General features: G+C 45.6%; 1 long non-coding RNA gene across 1 annotated transcript; it reads right to left on the bottom strand.

Annotated features, from left to right (window-relative positions):
• Positions 1 to 6,333: 6,333 nt before the first annotated feature.
• Positions 6,334 to 7,707, bottom strand: LOC119297228. The gene is made up of 5 exons (XR_005145583.1): positions 7,481 to 7,707; positions 7,320 to 7,397; positions 7,109 to 7,225; positions 6,563 to 6,669; positions 6,334 to 6,475 (listed from the first exon to the last, which is right to left on the bottom strand). It is a non-coding gene; the product is annotated as an uncharacterized LOC119297228 (long non-coding RNA).
• Positions 7,708 to 20,167: the final 12,460 nt, after the last annotated feature.

Genomic DNA, 20,167 nt, shown 5'->3' with positions numbered 1-20,167 from the left:
ATGACCAGAGCCCCCAAGTAGTCATAATTGTAGCATTGCGCCGATCAAGAGGTGTAGCTATGGTTCGAATACGACCAAGCCCCCAAGTGATTTCCCTGGTGCCCTTATGCCTATCAAGAGGTGTAACTATGGTTCGAACCCATAGCCCCCAAGTGATTTCCCTGGTGTCCTTATGCCTATCAACAGGTGTAGCTATGGTTCGGATACGACCAAGCCCCCAAGTGATTTCCCTGGTGCCCTTATGCCGATCAAGAGGGTATAAGCTATGGTTCGGATACGACCAGAGCCCCCAAGTGATTTCCCTGGTGGCTTTAAGCCTATCAAGAGGTGTGACTATGGTTCGAGCATAGCCCCCAAGTGATATTGTGAGCTGTGCTCAAGGGATGCCCATGTTTGAACTGTGATGTACAGCAGACTCTCTTTGGCCCCTTATGATAATATTGGCTTGATAGCCGGATTACCGAAGTAACCAGAGCTATGCTCTTATGATAATATTGGCTTGATATCCGGATCAAGAGGGTATTCATAGCTATGCTCCATGAGCAGGAAGCCCCCATATGATCAATAATATGATAACCAATAAGGCAGGATGCCCATGTTTGAACCGCACATCATGGCAGCAAGTTCTCTTTGGAAATTTTTAATTTTTTGCAAGAGATAACTTCTTCATGAACCGGATGTTAAACCGGATATTGAGAGCTTCAAAGCTTTGTGGGAAACATCTTTCCCTTGAACCGGATTGTAAACCGGACATTTGAGAGCTTCAGTGAGACTAACTTCGCTTCAGCCGGATTTTAAACTGGATATTTGAGAGCTTCAACGCTTTATGAGAGAGAGATGTCTCTTGAACCGGATTTTGAACCAGAATCCTTCTGATGACCCGGAATTCCTTCATTGAGCCGGGATTTTGTAATTGTCATATACTTTTTAAGCCAGAAATTTTCTGACGGCCTTTAAATTTTCATCAATATAGTAGTAACCTCCGGGACCGGGTTATCTTTCCCTCCATCGTCCTGGGGTTCTTAAATTTGCTGAAACTGGCAAGATTTGCTGAGTCATGTCATCGTAGCCCCCGAGTCTTAAGACGACTCGAGGAGTTGTCTTGAGACTCTCCATGCTTGACCATGATATAAACCGGCATATAGCTGAACAACGGACTGTTGTCATATGTTGAAACTGGAAGCAAGGTGGCGAATAAATGACCTTTGCAACACTCATTGTATATCCTTGGCGTTGATAACGCAATATGAATCCACGGAAACTTGAGGTCGATTGTGGCGGGTTATAAATGACTCCGTATGATTTGTGTCAGTAATCTGGCCAGCGGTTCATCCCAGCTGGTTGTTTAACCAAAACATGGTGGCAGCGACTTATGTGCCCTATCCATTGAATCATCCGGTGCAGGCGGGTGAGTCGGCTGTGGTATTATAATCCGGTGCAGACGGGCGAGTCGGCCACGGTGTTTGTAAGCCGGCGCAGAAGAGAGAGTCGGCAGCGGTGTTGTAAGCCGCACGAACGGGCGGGTCAATCGTGTCGTTGTGTTGATGTAAACAGGGCCGCAGAGGCCATGGCTTGCACATATATTCATAGATCATTATGGCGGGTCAGATGCATGATATCCTTTATATGACCATCGCTCTTGCAATGAACATTTGCCCTGCACCCAAAAAATATTGCAAGCCAGAGTAATTGCTCTTTTAAAAAGATTATTATGTAATATGAAAATACGCTGGATGGATTTCACCTGATATATTTAAACCGGAATTTATCCACCACGGAGTTGATGATCACCATGGTGAAGCAAGGTAAATTGCAGGCGTGGTAAGCCACGCGGACGGGTGACTCGGCTGCAGGCGCGGAGGGATGTAAACCGAACATCGGGGGTGGCGACTTGCACGTGTATTCATGGAGAAACATGACACGGACGAACGCCAGTGCAGAGTTATGCTGGTGCGCTCTCCATATCCGTCGTACAACATCTTTGTCATGAATAACATGGCGTGGGGCGGCTCAGGGGCATCGGCAGGCGGCTTGATGTGAGGCTGGGGTGGCTCAATCTGTCGCAACAGCGGGTGGAAGACAGGCGTGGCTGGCAAAAGGCGCGGTCAGCGAGTGTCGACTCAAGGTCGGCCGATGTGGCGGCTTGATGTGGCGGCTCAAGGCCGCGGTGGCGCGTCGGCTCACCACTAGGGTGAGATGGCGGTGGATGCGCGAGGTGTCGGGCGGCTCAACAGGGCGCTGGCGGCTCACCGCGTGGCAAAGCGGTAACAGAAGGCAAGATGACTTGGTGGTCAGCGACCCGATGCAGCAGTTTGAGATAGGCGCCGGCGGCGAGTCAGTAGACGGGCGGAGACAGCAAAGGGTCCTGGTGACTCTGCGGAGGTGACTTGGCGGCTCGGAGTTGGATGGCCCACGACAGTAGGCGGGGATGACCGAGGCCGGCTCATGCGGAGCAGAGTTGAGCAATGGGCGGCCCAAGGACGCACGTGCGTGGCCGCGATGGGACTAGTTTAAGTAGTACTGGAAGCACCTGGGAAATGGCGTGAGACGAGGCGGAGCCACAGTCATGGAGTCAATGCCGAGCTCGGAAACAGCGGCTCAGGGCCACGACAACCTGTAATAGAGGCAAAACTGAGCGCAGTAGAACCGGAGCGGAGCCACACGCGCACAAGAGAGATACAGGACAACCTGGTAATGCGGACTCGCCGGCGAATGACGCAGTATGGTGGATTGGATATCACGATCGCGCCAAACCGGCCAAGGCAGGAAACGTCCATGGAGGTTCAACGAGGAAAAGGCAGCGGCCTGCAAGCCGGCCACATCGGAGATGCTGGAGCGCCGGCGAGGCGGCTAAGCGCAGTGCAGACCGCCGCTGGCGAGGCGACATGGCATAGTACAAGCGGGGCGACCCGCGGCTCAGGCTATAGGTGACTCGGAGTAGTGAGCTCAGAATCGGAGAAGACCGGGAGTGAGCTAGAGCCGCGCGGGGCAGTACGGGAAACCAACGTGGGGAGCGGCCGCGGTAGATGGACAACCCGGCAGCGGCTCGTTGAGGTGGCTCGGAGTTGGAGCGGGAGGACCAAGGCGGAGGTGACTTGGAGCTGAGTCGAGTCTGTGGTGGCGGCTCACAAGTGGCAGAGGGGCTCCGGTGACCCAGCAAGGAGCGACAGCGACTTAACGTGGCCGTATATTGATAGTCGTTTTAAATAGGTGGCTCGGCGAGGGCTCAGGCAGGCCACGACAGCTCGGATGCTATGAAGGCAAGTTGTGCAGGGGGGGCCATTGGCTCTGGCGCAGCGATGGTTACTTGAAACAGAGGCGGAGGTGGTTTGGTGGCGGCACCGACGGCCACTCAGCTGCGGTAGAGACTCAAGCAAGGTGGAGTGCGGCGGCGACTTAGAGACGGAAACGGAAACAGAGCTCTGACCTCATCCCTTCCCAAAAACTGTCGTCAGCCGCGCACGTGACTTTCCTTGCATGTATCCATACCAGTTTTTGGACTTTCTCTTGATGATGTCGACTTGGTTTGGTTGCTTCAGACTTGTTAACTCGGATAGTAGAATCCGTTGATGCTAGCTTCTGCAGATTTCACCTGTGTGATTCACATCACGGAACAACCCGTTGACTGTTTTAGGCCGTGGCGATCTAACCCGTCAGTCTTCGGTAATTTTCGAGACGGCTCAATAGATGCAACCCTAAGCTTATAATGCGAGCTTCGAAATTAACCATAATTCTGATCACAAAGACGATGAATTCGTCGGCTTTGTCCAAGGTTGTCCCATACTGGGCTGCCCCACGCGATTGTTCCGTGCGGGCTCTTCTTCGTTCGACTGATCGCGAGCTTCTCAATCCCTGAAGAGCTCCCTCCAAGAACTCATCACCACCGTGCGCGAGCCCCACGGTGGGGCGCCAACTGTCGTGGATTTGTCATGGCAGATATCCTAGTGTGAGGATTTAGTCATGAGGCCAACGCATCTATGTGGTAGCTTGAGAGGGGTTGATCGAGACGAAAGACGCAAAGCGGATCATCACACAAGACAAGGATTTAGACAGCTTCGGGCCCCTGGAACCATCATCTGGAATAGCCCTACATGTTGTTTGTGGCTAGGTCTCATTATGCTCATGAGGGAGTCGCTGCATAAACCGGCTCTCCTCCTTAGTTGTGTCTAGACCTAGAGATTATTTTCTCTTCCTTGCCTCCTCTCTTTGGGGAGCCCTGCCCCTCCTTATATATGTTGAAGGGGCGGTTTACATGACTAGTCCTAGTTGGATTAGGATTACTCTATTACAGGTGGAGTCCTAGTCTTGCTTCCTTTGTAAGGGAATACTCCTTATGCTTTCCTCTTAAACCACCCCCCCATAACATGAACCGGCCTTCTGGGCCTTGGGAATAGTCCTTTATCTGACCCGTCGTCGGGGTCATTCCTGAGTCGCCAGGCTCGTAAATCGTCAGAGTAGTGAACCGACAGACTCATGAATCGCCATTCCTCGGGCGGGATATGATGAAGCGCCAAGTCCGGCCGGGTTATACTTCCGGTCGGGTTACGCCGCGGGGTATATCCCCGACACTACTATGTTCTTTTCCTTGCTCTTTTTTGACTTTTCCATGTCAAGTCGTACCCACAACACAAAAGAATAAAATCGCTCTTCAGAACTCATTGATGCATGATACAAACAAGCTATACTTTGATGTAAGACAACCGTATGAGGATGGAATATGTAAGAAAAATAGGACGGTGTGACATATTCATAGCTACGATGTGTAAACTAAGCAGAAGGATATTCAAGAAAATAGAAGTAATGCAAGCTAGACACCATATGAAAGATGCAACCAATATCACTCTGCCAAGTTAAAAGTGTCTTGTCATAAGTGGCATTTCGAAATATTAGAAGCAGTACAATGTAGAAATCAATGCAAGATGCAACCACTATCAAACTGCCATGCTAAAAGCATCCAATCATGAGTGACTGATGTGGGATACACAACAGCAGTACTTTGATGTAAGAACATGATATGATTGATAGATGAAGTGTATTCTAGACACAGAAATGCATGTCATATGCACATGTATAACATATATACTCAGCAGGTGCAATTTAATCAAAATAGAAGAAATGCAAGCTACACAACATATGCAACATGAAATCAATTATCACACAATCAACTTAGAGGAAGCACCTGCGATGATGGAGTACGGGAGATGAACTCATCATGTAGACTTGGGGCTTCAACTTCATTAGCAGTAGAAGTGGCAAATCTAGATAGTCTCTGTTTGCGTCAGTCTAGAGGACCACCAACATCCCCTAACTTACTCTTTTCCTTCCTATTTTCTAAAATTGCCTTATGAAGTCAAAACCAAAAAAAGATGAATAAAATTAGCTCTGTATAATTGGTTAATGCATGATACAGATGAACACTACTTTGATGTAAGGCAAGCACAGGATAGGAGGATGGAACATATACAAAAAAGATAGAATTGCATATTCAGACGTATGATAGGATGATGAAATATGTATGAAAAACAGTAAGCAGAAGGCATTTCAACAAAATTAGAAGAAATGAAAGCTAGGCAACAAGAGGACAGACCTTTTGTAATACCGTCTTGTGTTACTACAGGCCCAAAAGTGTGTTACTAGGCCATGTAGTAACACAGTTTGAAATGTGTTTCATTAGGCCGTGTTACTAGGTGGTCTTAATTTGTCACACATAATAATTGTTACCATATGTTAAAAATTGTGTTACAATTACATTACAGTAACATGTGTGTTATGTGTTACCGAACATCCGGGTAACACATATTTGTAATTATAGTAACACCGATAACATATTTTCATAGACGTAGAACATCGGTGGCAACATGTTTTTGTAACTATAGTAACACAACAGGTAACACATTTCTTTAGCACCGGAACACAACTAGTAACATAATATCGAAATATTGTAATAGTATAACTATAGTAGTCAACTAGTCTAGTAACAAATTTTGTAGCTATAGTAACACCATTAGTAACACTGCTATATCAATATGTAACATAATTAATGTATTTGTTTTTCTATTAGTAACCACAAAATTCAATACCCATTTTGTGGAATATAAATTTATTTAATAAAATTGATGCAATTGCGTAAATAGTTAAATCATTTTATTATTATGCTTGGCAGCATCAAAATGATATTGAAACTGAAGCACAACACATATAGAAACTCATATGAAGATATTTATTATGAATATACAAGTGTATGATACATATGCATTACAATAAAGATATCAGTCATATCATTTTGAGCATAGAAAACACAACTATGGAGAATATTACATTTGCATCAATTCGATGAAGAAAAATATCATGTTGATGATATTACATTTATAAATCTATCAATGTAAACTACAACTATTGGTAGCTAAAATCTTCCAATTTTATTTGCTTCTTGATCCAAGAATTCAGCTGCAATTCAACTATCCTTCTCTCGAATCTATAAAAGAAAATTGCACATTAGATATGTGTGATTAAATGTACACAAATATGATTTCAAAATGTGGAAGAGATGATTTTAACTTACAAAAGCTGAAGGCCAGGCAATTAAGTATCCTGAATTGAAAGCCTCACCAATTGTCTTGCAATTAGAAACTTCCCTTACCAGCTCCTCATTATCAAGAATAGGTTGATCTATGCGCACAAGGGCAAATTCAGCACCTAACTCAATACCACCAACCTTAGTTCTTGGATTAGTACTCCGAATAGTACCATATGCAACATTCCGCTTGTTGGGATATGTTGAAGTCTTTAAAACTACTTTGGAAGCAGCTTATATTATGATCAATATTAGCATTCAACGACATGATAATATAATTTGCATGAACAATATGAGATATTTTTAATGTCAGCCCAGTAAGGTGCCCTAGAAAACTAAATAAACTGGACCCGGCAATGAAGTCTAATGCCCAAGATCACCTCGCTTGCTCATGCTTGGTTAAATTTATCCTTTACTTGCATACAGTAGATTGAGCAAAATTTGTAACAAAATCCATTTTTCAAGCAGACATGATAATGTGGTTTGGGTTGGGAATTTGGGTGCAGTAAACCATGCTCCTTGGTGAATCTTTACCTTGATGGAAGAAGTACGCTTTCTTTTTGAGCGAGCTGGGTGTGGGTGTTCAGTTCTAGTCCCCTGCTGGTTCGTTCTTGAAACAGATTCACCTGTAAGATCCCTGGTTTCCCTCACCTACCAGGATACAATAATATTAGATGGAATGATATTCATACCTTGACGCTACAGAAAGCTACAACTTCAAAACTCAAAAGCACACAAAAATTACCTCTGGCACAGAATCAATAACATGGTCTTGTGATGATGATGAATTCTGTTGAATTTGTAATTGGTTGACATCATGGTCCTGCAGAACGACCATACATCTTTTATTCCAATAATTACAACAGTAGATACAGATATGTAATAAGCATGGTTCAAGAGGGATACTTTGCGGCATTCCCATAGTAAGTTGCCCTGCCCCTTCAGCAGAGACACCACCGTGTTGTAAGAGAACACTCTCATTCGGATGGTTAGATGGACCAATATGAATTTGCTTACTAGGCGGAGCAATATGATCGTCAACCTTCTCCTTAGACACATACAGATGGACAGCTTTCACAATCTCAGGGTCGGACAACATTTTCAACACAAGACCTTGATCATAAATGTGAACTAAGTAGGAGCTGCCTAGACAGGGTTTTTTCGCATAGTACAGAAAGTCAATTGCCTGAAAGCCAACTTCCTCGATCATCAAGATTAAGTCATAATACAAGACATCACGCCTCATCATGGATCTTTGTAACATTTTGGCTTCCTGATTTGTAACTTCATAGTGCAGGTATATGGTCAACATGTCCGTCGCCATCCTAGATATATATATATATATAAATATCAATTAAACCATTACAAGTAAAGACAAATTAACTAATGACATAACAGGGACAATTTAATTTTCCAATAGACATGAGTTGTAGCAGATAAATGAGGGAAGGCGAAAGGAGAATCCACCCAGGACAAGATTGTAGTCTCGGATAGGGAAATCAAGCAATACAAGTTGTGGAAGTCCCCTCGGCAATTTGGTTCCCAGAACCGATGAAACCTACCAAAAGAAACATGTGAATCGAGAGGGTAGAGAAGTACAGTAGCACGTCAATGCGCTATCAGCTTATCATAACTCAAACCAGAGAGAGGAGGTACAAGACCATGGGTCCAGCCACACCCACACTTGGATATAACATTGTCGACATATGGATTCAGGACAGGTTTAAGTTGAAAAGTGTACAGATTATGCAAACTGGGCATTATTCGACCGACGGCCAAGATTCTGTTAAGCACTAAGTGATAGGAGAGCAGCAGCATGTTGCCTCATGTGCCATCCCAAAATGACGAAGGAACCGAATGAGCCAACCAAGCATCATCCATCTCAGTTTGAGATTAAGAAAAGTAATCCTTCAATCAAGGGAACTCTAAAAAGCTTGCATCGGTAGAGGGAGAAATAATTGGTACAGAAAAAATGACAACTCTAAAAAGCTTGAAGTTTATGGTCTGTCATATTTCTCAAGAAATCTGATCAAATTTAAACAATAGTCAATGGATAGAGCCAGCCAAGCATCATCCATCTCAGTTTGAGATTAAGAAAAGTAATCCTTCAATCAAGGGAACTCTAAAAATCTTGCATCGGTACAGGGAGAAATAATTGGTACAGAAAAAAATGATAATTCTCCACAAGAATGTTGCAGCTTGAAGTTGAAGCAATTGGTCTGTTATATTGGTACAGGGAGAAATAATTGGCATAGAAAAAAATGACAACTCTAAAAAGCTTGAAGTTTAAGCTCTGTCATATTTCTCAAGAAGTCTGATCGATTTTAAACAATAGTCGATGGATCGATCTAGCAGAATTGTATAACACGCACATATATCAATGGATCGACCTGATTGGTGGATTAGGCATTGGCACAAAGCAAAACTATAGTCAGACACAACCGTACATGGTTTATGGGCTTCTGTACATCAGTGATTGTTTAATTATTTGTCTACGTATGGGCTAATTATGCAATTAGCTGCGGCCATTAGGCATCTACAGTACACACTCTGATTTGGTGCAGGACGGCGTCCTGGGCGTTGGAGTGCGGCGAGGTAGCCGCCGAACGGTGGGCGACTGGGCTGATTTGAGACCCAATTTATCTAGCGTTTTCTAGCTAATTGGAGGGAAAAGTAAACGCCAAAGTAATTGGAGAGGAGGAAAAAGTAAGCGGCATGGTTGATGACTGGAGGGAAATTTCTATATATATATTTTTTATCGAGGAGAACTGGAGGAAAATTGTTTTGGAAGAATCGGGACATTGTTACATATATTAATTTGTTTGGCATGGAAATTTTCCAAAAAGTGTTTTTGGCATGAAAAAATAGTTTTTTTTATTATTGATTGAAAGGGAAATTAAATATATCTAAATAGTGATGGCTTTATAAAATTGATTTACGTAACATGTGCTAAATAACCTATAATATGTTTTCTCTCTACTAACTAGTTGATATAAAAAAAATATCGAGCTTGAAGCTGCAACCGACCTTGGACGATGACCGTGATGGTGTTGTTATGAACAACAACAATGATGATATGCGTTAGCTGCGACCGACCGTCGACGGTGTTGTAATGATATATCTTAGAGGCTGACACATCAATCTAGTCTCCTCCTTTGTTCCACCTCCATGGTGATGGAGCTTATGACGAGGGTATCTCAACTACTCCCACGGTTCAAAAAATCGACCGTACTTTCAGTCGTACCAGAAAAAGGAAACTTGCGACCTCAATGGTTGGTTAAAGAAAAACATTGTAACTCAATCGACCTATATCACTCATGATCAGTCGCCTCAACCAAGATTGTGTCATTCCCACACGACTGCCAATGGAAGCGACGACCAGTGTGGGGGAAAGCGACGACCGACAATGCTAGAAGCTACGACCAGCCTGGGAGCATGTTGTGATCAGCGAGGCCGACGACTCCTAGTCGGTGCTGAGAGGGCATGGGGTGGTACTACAAAAGTGGCGATGACGATATGCGTCAGTTGCGACCTACCGCCGACGGTGTTGTAATGACATATCCAAGAGGCTGGAATATCAATATAGTGTCCTCCTTCCTTCCACCTCCATGGCGATATAGAATGAGGGGATACCAGCTGCACGCACGGTTCAAAAAACCGAGAGTACTTGTAGTCCTACCGGAAAAGGAAACCTACGACCTCGATGGTTCTTTAAAGAAAAAACATTGTAATTCGATCGACCGATCTCATTCTTGATCGGTCGTGTCGACCAAGACCGCGTCATCCCACACGACGAAGCCCGGGAGCATGTTGTGACCAACGAGGCCGATGACTTTTGATCGTTGCTGAGAGCGCATGGGGTGGTACTATAAAAGTGGTGATGACGATATGTGTCAGTTGTGACCTACCGCCGACGGTGTTGTAACGACATATTCGAGAGGCTGGCACATCAATCTAGTCTCCTCCTTCCTTCCACCTCCATGGCGATAGAGAATAAGGAAGGGGATACCAGCTGCATGCATAGTTTAAAAAACTAAGCATATTTACAGTCGTACCGGAAAATTACACCTGCAACCTCAATGGTTCTTTGAAGAAAAATCATGCAATTCGACCGACTGGTCTCACTCTTGATTGGTTGTCTCGACCAAAATCGCGTCATCCCACACGACTGCCCATGGAAGCTATATGTCTGTGTGGGAGAAAGCTACGACCGATAATGCTAGGCGGTTACAACTGGACAGGGAGCATGGTGTGACCAGTGAGGCTGACGACTTTTGGTCAATGATGGTAGTGCATGCGGTGGTGCTACAAAGTGGCGACGACGATATGTGTCAGCTACAACTGACCGTCGAATGTGTTGTAAGGACATATCCGAGAGGTTGTCACATCAATCTAGTCTCCTCGTTCCTTTCACCTCCATAGAGACAGAGAATAAAAGGAGGGGATACCTGCTAAACTCATGGTTTATAAATCCGACTGTACTTGTAGACACACCAGTAAAAGGAAATATGTGATCTCGATATTGGTTAAAGAATAACATTGTAATTCTAGCTAGGACGTTAATCGATGGACTTTACATCAGTCAACCACCCCACCATTACATTGGATAATAGTTTTTTTAAGGACCCGAACCAGCGGTTGGACTAGGAAAAATCAGAATGGATGATCTTGGTAGTTGGTTAGCTCCATCGACCATCCACGCAATCGAGAAAAAAAAGACGGTTGAACCAGGTGTTTTTGTAAAAGCCGTTTAACCGGTGTCTCCAGAAAAGCCCATCATTTTAAGTGGCCGCATATTTTTTTTCATGTGAATAAGGTAGGGGTTTGTCCCGAATCGGTGGAAATCCATCAACTATCCCCCTTCCGCCGCCGCCACCGCTTCCAACATTGGGCGCAACTGCCCCTTCCGCCGCCGCCCTTCCCCGGTGCGGCGACGCCACCCCGCTCCACCAGGAGCCCAGGACCGGCGGGCTGGGGCCTCCCTGTACGAACGCGCCAGCGCTACTACGTGCTGGTCCAGCAACCCCAGCCGTCCAGGGGACGCCATCGCCACCGCCTGGTCTCCAGCATCCAGCTACTCCAGCCGTCCCTCCGGTTGCCTCCCTCCTCTCCACACTCCAGACAGGACGACCGGCGGTCGCCTCCCTCTAGTCCTGACCAGGACGCTGGTAATATGAACTCTCTCTTCTTCTCTCTATTTACCTATTCTACTATTCTACAGAAGCATCTTTATGTCATATGTCAACTTGTGAAGTTTGTGAACTACTAGAATTAGAGATATTAGGGAAAGGAACTAGAGATTATTAGTGTATATGATAAATGCTGCTGCTGTTCACATTGTCTTGATTGTCCGATTGGAGCTGCTCTTTGCTAGTTGCATATATCTGGATACTGTGCTTGCTAATTGCTAGTATACTTGTAGTTGCTGGTTACTTTGTAGTATTTTATTACAATTTGTTTATCTATTGATTGGAGTGTTTATTAGTAATATGGCTTTAGAAACTAGACATTGAACCGGCTTCTCCAATGTCTTGAGACCCTTGTAACTGGAGCCAGAACAGGTTTGAGAGTGGCAGCTTCATGGCTTGCTGATGTGCTTCTCTTTTAAGTTCTAAATAGGACCCTTGTAGAAGTAAACTACTACTGCTAGACCATCCGACCCATCTATCTTCTGTTGTTGCAATAAAGACCAAGTCTGTTTAAGGAATTATAGGAAGACATGTTTATGTTACTTTTGTCCTTGTCACTCAGTGCAGTAACTACATTTCTTTTTGTTATAGTGTATCGATGGATTTATAATCTATAAAGGAGCTATTGCTTTCTCCTAGACCAAGTGAGGAATACTTGGCTGGTGTAGCTGGTTTTCTTGACTTTGCATACATCGGGAAAAGTTCTGATGCCAAGATCCTTTGCCCATGCGTCATATGTGTCAATGGATCGTTACGGAAGCGGGAGGACGTGTATGATCACTTGGATATACTGTTTGGGGTTGCCATGGGGAAACAACATCATTCATCTCTGCTAACAAACAAGGTGAAACTCCAACACACATGAGAAGTAACAAAAGGTCACGATCACAGTTTGAAGGAACAAAATCTAATATGCGTCAGTTAGTGGAAGATGTTTTCTGTGGACCTCCAATGATAGAACCTGAAACCCAAAATCCATCTAAACCAGGACCATACCCTGAATCCCAAGCTTTCTATGACCTTTTGAGAGATGCAGATCAACCTTTATGGCCAGGCTGTGAACTATCCATACTTTCTCTTGTTGTTATTCTCTTCCACATAAAAGCCACTAACAAGTGGAGCAATAAATCTTTAAATGATCTGGTAGCAGTTCTGCAGAAAGCAATTCTAATGGTAAGAACTTACCTAGTACATTTTCTGACGCGAAGAAGATCGTTGGAAAGCTTGGGCTTAGTTATGTGAGAATTCATTCTTGTGAAAATAACTGCCAGCTTTATCGAAAAGAGAAAGCGAGTGATGATTTTTGTTAAGTGTGTGGAACTTCAAGGTGGAAGAACATACCATATAAAACTACTTTGACTATAAGAAGGAAAGAAGGAAGGCAATCCCAAGGAAGGTGTACCGGTACTTTCCAATTAAGCCAAGGCTTAAGAGGCTTTTCATGCACAAAGATACAGCTACAGCTTTAAGATGGCATGACCAAGAACGCACAAAGGTTGGAGCATTGCATCATTTAGCTGATTCAGAGGCTTGGAAGGCCATTGATTCCAAGTATAAACACATCGCATCAAATTCCCGGAACATGAGGTTTGGAATAGGAGCCGATCAAGTGTTTTACCTAGAAGACAAACTGAACACAGGTTGGTCAGTGGTGATGTAGAATAAACTACCTAGAGATAGATGTGACACTGGAACTGATGAATGCACACGAGACGTAGAAGCTAAGCCATTCCATGTTTCTCACCTCACAGATATGTTTAAAAAGAAAAGGAAATATCAACATTGGGTAAGATCCTATATTGAGGGAACAATTGTCGGTGCTAATGATAATGCTTTGATCGATGAAGAACAGTGATGATACATCAGATAAAGGTATTTCTCTGTTCGAGCAACATTTTCATGATTATATATACACTGTAGTTTTAGCTAAAGTCAAAGCTGAGTTTGCAGGACATTAATAACCATTTTATGTTCTTGCAGATTGTTGGCTGAGCTTACACCCTTCAGAAAATTCGAAGGAATGAGGTCTTCCACTCAACATATAAACCCATTTTTTTCTTTATTGCTTTTCAGTTTCTCGTCCTATTTTCCGTTGATGCTGCCATTGTGGATTGTGATAATTGTTAGTACTTCATCCTTATTGTCCTGAAGTAATCTCAAAGAGCGAGAGTAGCATGGCATCTTAAAATATTTTTGCCCCGCAATGGTGAGTGCTTCCTACAGGTGCTTAAACTACTTTAATTAACACAGAGCAAGGCTTACTACGGTTTTACGAGTAATGCTACACGTACAAACGAGTAACAAGGTTTTACAAAGAGGGTTAATTTGATTGGTCAATAGGCGGGGAGACGGCCCCCCCTGAAAATCAGGGGGGGGGGCAAGTTTATGATTGGTTAGTAGATGAAAAAAATCCTAGTCAGCGTGTAATTGCATGTAACTCTTTGTATGTTTAGCATTATTGCGGTTTTACTAAAGGTCAAGCACCGGCTAGCACCAGAAGCAAGACTTTGCTTCCGTCCCTCCTCTTATGCACCTGTGCTCAGCGATCTTGAAAAACAACCCGTTTTTTTGGTTGAAGCATCCGCCTAAGCACCTGCATTGTACAAGGCCGAAGTATCCCTATATGCATTGATTTTAACTTGATTCCTTTTGATTTGTTATGAACTTTTTCTCGTGCGCTTCAGTAAATCTTCTTTTTCAGGAAATTTTGCAAGTGAAGATTACAAGGATTGTTCTAAACTGATGGATGAAGCAATGTGTTCTTTTAGCGGGCTTTTATATGTTTGCATAGTTTTTGCACTTCAAACATGAAGCTTGGAAAAATTCAGAAAATTGTTACTAAAGTTAAGCTTCATGTATGACAAATTGTCATTGGAAATAGATACACTTTTGTCGAAGAAGTATTATGTTAGATTTACCATCTTGTAAACTTAGTTTATGTCTGTTTGAAATTGGCGTTTTGATTTATGTGGGATGCTTGTTTGCTGTCAAAACCTGATTCAATATTTCCTTTGTTGTTGTGAACTAGCCATTGCACGTGTTACTTCTGTTGCTTGCACTTGCAGCTAGGTGCTAGCTGTTTTGCCTGTTGCTTACACTTGCAGCTGGTTGCTAGCCATCTTGCCGCTCTGATCGGGTGCCTCACTATTGATGATATGCAAGGTGATCTGCAGATATAGCTAGACCCCTAGTATAGTCCTGAGCTGGTATTATGCCTCTTGATTTTGTTTTGACTGGGTTTTTTGTTAGTACTCTGATGTGTTAGGAAATATGCAACTTGTATTCCCATGAGGCCATAGGACGATATATATATACATGTACAGGTGCGGAACATATGCAGGAAACCCCTCATACAACGGGATAAATACAAAGGGGTACATGACTTATATTATAACTCTAACACCCCCCTCAAACTCATGGTGGATGAACAACACTGAGTTTGGAGAGATAAAAGCCATGTTGTGCTCGAGTCTGAGCCTTCGTCAGGAAATCCGCCAACTGTAACTCGGAAGGCGCATACTGAAGAGCAATAACCTGATCCTGCACAGCAGCGCGCACATAGAAAGCATCAACACCAATATGCTTGGTTAGCTCATGCTTCACAGGATCGCGTGCAATGCTGATAGCACCTGTACTGTTAGATAAAAGCAGAGTCGGTGTAGTGACAGAAACACCAAAATCCTGAAGTAACCACCGTAACCAAGTCACCTCTGCCGTCAAAAGAGCCATTGCTCGCAACTCAGCCTCAGCACTCGAACGGGAAACTGCAAGCTGTTTCTTCGTCTTCCATGCAATGAGAGAACCATCAAGAAAAACACAGTAAGCAGAAAGTGAACGGCGATCGGAAGGATCACTAGCCCACGTAGCATCCGAATAGGCCTGGAGCTGTAAAGAACTGGAGCGAGGAAAGAATAGACGGTGAGAGATCGTGCCTCGAAGATATCGAAGAACACGAAGGAGATGACTATAGTGAACCGAGGTGGGGGCAGAGACAAACTGACTCAGAATATAAACCGGATAAGAGATGTCCGGACGAGTGACAACTAGATAGACAAGAGTGCCAACAAGATGATGATAACGCGTCAGGTCAGGGAGAGGATCACCATCAGTAGCACGGAGGTGAACATTGAGGTCCATAGGAGTCTCAACAACGCGCTCGTCAGTAAGAGCAGCACGAGCAAGAAGATCCTGGATATACTTTTCCTGGGATATAAAAAAGCCATCAGAGGTAGAAGAGACGTCAATCCCAAGAAAGTAGTGAAGAGGTCCAAGATCAGACATAAGAAACTGCTCACTAAGACGGGCCTTTACAAAGGCAATATACTCGGGGTCATCCCCCGTGATGATCATGTCATCAACATAAAGAAGAAGAAGAGTCCGACCACGAGGAGAAAGGTGAATAAACAATGCTGGATCATGAGCACTTGCTAAAAAACCAGCAGCAGTGATCACAGAGGCAAAGCGCTCAAACCAGGCGCGGGGGGCTTGTTTAAGGCCATAGAGAGAGCGACGAAGACGACATACCATGCCATCAGGAATAGAATACCCAGGTGGTGGCTGCATGTACACCTCCTCACGCAGCTCACCATTAAGAAAGGCATTCTTAACATCAAGCTGAGATATAGACCAGTGGCGTGCAGAGGCAACGGCAAGAAGTGTACGAACAGTGGTCATATGAGCCACAGGAGCAAAAGTCTCGTCATAATCACGACCATGCTCCTGCTGAAAACCACGAGCCACAAGACGAGCTTTGTGATGCTCAAGAGAACCATCAGAGCGAGTCTTAACCTTGTAGACCCACTTACAAGTGATCGGACGGACGCCGGGAGGAAGAGAAACAAGATCCCAGGTACCAGTGCGTTCAAGAGCAGCAATCTCCTCTGCCATCGCAAACTGCCATTCAGGATGAACAACAGCCTGACGGTAAGAAGTCGGCTCAAGAACAGCAGCACCAGCGGTGGGAAATCCAAAGCGATCAACAGGCGGACGAGGACGAGAACGCAAGCCATAAGTAGGCTGAGAGGAAGATGACGACCCATCCACAGAGGCATCGACTGGTCATGGACGACGAGTGTAATGCTGAGGAAGAGATGGAATAATAGAAGGATGAATCGGCAAGGTAGAATCAGGGGGTGGCGACGAAGAAGTCACCGGAGATGAAGGTGTAGAATCCGGTGACAGACTGGGAGAGGAGACCGGGGAGGAAGTCACCGGAGATGAAGGTGGAGAACCCGGTGACATGCTAGGCGAGGAGACCGGGGAGGATGGTGGCTGCAAATCAACTAGATGTGGAGAAGGAGAAGAAGTGGAACGGAGAGATACAGTCTCGGCGGGGGTGATAGGTGAGTCAGGAAAAGTGAGGAAAGAGATATCCTGCACTGAAAAAGTCGAGGAAGATGGGCGTGGGTAGAAGGGACGAGACTCTTCAAAAGTCACATCTCGAGAGATACGCATCCGACGACCAATAGGATCCCAACAACGATAGCCCTTATGCTCATCACTGTAGCCTAAGAAGACACACTCAACAGACTGAGCGGTCAGTTTGGTGCGTTCGCGAGGGGCAAGAAGAACATAGCAAACACAACCAAACGAGCGAAGCATCGAATAATCGGGAGAACGATCAAAAAGTCGCTCAAAAGGAACACGACCCTGTAGAGCAGCGGAAGGCTGTATATTGATAAGATAGGTGGATGTGGAGACGGCCTCAGCCCAAAAATGAGGCGGGAGAGAGGCAGCAATCATCAATGCACGAGCCGTCTCAAGAAGATGTTGATGCTTTCGCTCAGCCACACCATTCTGAGCATGAGCACCAGGACAAGAGAATTGAGAGATAGTCCCGTGCTCAGCAAGAACACCACGCAACATCTTAGAGATAAACTCGCCAGCGGAGTCAGCATGAAAAACACGAATGGGTGAAGAGAACTGAGTATGAACCATGGCAGCAAAACGCTTATAAATAGACAACACCTCAGAACGAGAAGTCATGAAATAAAGCCATGTGTAACGAGAGAAATCATCTATGAAAATAATATAGTATTTATGACCACCTTTCGAAGCGAAAGGGGCCGGACCCCATACATCAGAATGGACTAAATCGAAAGAACACTTAGACACTGACTCACTATGTGAATATGGTAACTGAATCTGCTTGCCAAGACGACAACCCTGACACTCTAAAGAGACATCTCCTGAGACAGACCCCAGAAAGCCTCGATGAACTAAAGAAGACAACCGATAACCACACAGATGACCAAGTCGATGATGCCACTGCTGGAAGGAACCAGTGACGGAGGCGACAGAAGCGGAAGAACTGGCGATGGTGGTGGCAGCAGAAGGAACATGAAGCCAGTCCAACTCCCAAAGACCCTGAGAATCACGGCGGCGAGGGCCAGCCCCAACCAGAGTGTGCGTGTGACGGTCCTGGACAGAACAAGAGTCAACGTCGAGGATGACGCGACAACCAGAATCCGTAAGTTGACCAGCAGAAAACAAATTCATGGTAAGTCGAGGAACATGAGCAACATCAGGAACATAATAAGGAGTAGTAAGATTGCCTCTACTAGCAACAGAAAGTGGAGTACCATCAGCAGTGAAGACATGAATAGGAGAATCCAGTGATCGAAGAGAGGACAAAGTGGAAGAATGAGAAGACATATGAAAAGAAGCTCCAGAGTCCAGAACCCATGGGGATGTACCTGACTGTGTAGAGGGTGATTGCTCAGTGCGGGAAGCATCAGTCACAGAACCGGCAGTACCCGTCGAGGAAGAACCTGAAGCCGCGAGCAGACGCTTAAGTCTCAGAATATCCTGCTCAGTCAAAGCAATGGCTGAAGCTGTCGAGGTAGATGACGAAGTCCCTGAAGATGATGATCGAGCTTTGCGCAGGTGTTTTTTCTTCGTGTAGCACTGAGACTCAAGATGACCATCATTGTTGCAATAGGCGCAATGGGGACGGGGGCGACCTGAGCCTCCAGAAGGAGTGGGCAAGAGCGGCGGAGCACTCAAGCGAGAAGTGGTCGATGGAGCAGGTGGCGTAGGAGCACGAGTAGCAAGCACAGAGGGAACCTGCAGCAAACCAGCACCACGTAAGCGAGTCTCCTCAGCACGAATCTCAGAAAGCGCCTCCATGAGAGAAATACGGCCACGAGCAAACAACTGAGCACGCCGGGGCTCAAACTCCTTACGGAGCTGAGACATGAACTCATAGACGCGATGAAACTCCAAATTGGCCTGGACAGCCTGGCAACAGGGGCAGGTACGACACCCAGCACTACGGAGAGAATCAAGCTGGTGCCAGATAGCAGAACTCTGTGCATAGAAGTCATCAACAGTAGAGTCACCCTGCTGAAGAGCATGCTCCTGACGGATCACAGAGAGGTATATGGCATCACCAGAGGGCTGATAGCGCTCACGAAGACGGGTCCACATCTCAAAGACAGTAGGAAGACCTACAAATTCAGAAGCAAACTGAGGCAGAACACTAGCAGTGAGAACAGCTGTAGCACGAGCATCATCATCAAGCCACTGGGTGTAAACAGACAGAGCACCATGATACGTCTGAAGAGCCTCCTCATAAGCCAAAACTCTCTCATCATAAGCACGATCAGCAGCCTCATCAGCAAGCTTAGCCGCATCCTTGGCGACCTGATTAGCATCCGTAGGAAGAACCGATGGAGTTGGCGGAGTAGGGGCCACCGGAGGAACTGGACGTGGCGGATAGCAGACCTCGCCAGAAAGAACACCCCAAAGACGGATGCCACGCATGTGAATGCGCATGAAGCCAGTAAACTCGGTGTAGTTAGTACCATCAAAGATCACCGGACAGCGAGGGACAGCAACATAGCCCGATGCAGCAGACATTTTTTTAAGAACCGACTAGAGCACCAGCAGAATCAGGCGCGAGATCGGGATCGGGAGTAGCTTGGGCAGGAGGGCGCTGGCGACTGGATCAGAACCAGGGAGATCATGGTGTTGACTCGATGGTTGGTTGCTAGATCGATGAAGCCAACTTGTTCCTGGGCTGGAGTCCCGCGCGTGGAGACAGCTGTTGCCTGCCATGTGTAGCCCGGATTGAAGCTAGCGCTGCGCCGGCGACTGGCGACCTGTTCCGGCGAGAGGCGTCCGGATCCGATGAGGGGCGGCGAAAAACCAGGCTGGCTGTGGAAGATCGATTGCGGGCGGAGGCTCCTGTGCTGACTTGATTTAGAGTGATCACGGGGCAGGACCTGGAGCTAGCATGATAGGATCTGGAGCTAGCGTGATCTGGACGGGAAGGAGTTGAACGGCGGCTGCAGGGAAGGAGAGGAGCGGCCTTGGGTTGACCGGCTGCTACGGGACAGAAAAAGGCAGCGACAACAGACACGGAGATCAATAGCACGAGTTGCAGCGTGCAAAAAATTGACCT

The sequence above is a fragment of the Triticum dicoccoides genome, chromosome 5A, assembly GCF_002162155.2.
Source record: "Triticum dicoccoides isolate Atlit2015 ecotype Zavitan chromosome 5A, WEW_v2.0, whole genome shotgun sequence".
NCBI classification, from domain to species: domain Eukaryota; kingdom Viridiplantae; phylum Streptophyta; class Magnoliopsida; order Poales; family Poaceae; genus Triticum; species Triticum dicoccoides.
Note: the sequence above shows the minus strand (reverse complement) of the source record. Positions and strands in the feature narration are given on the sequence as shown.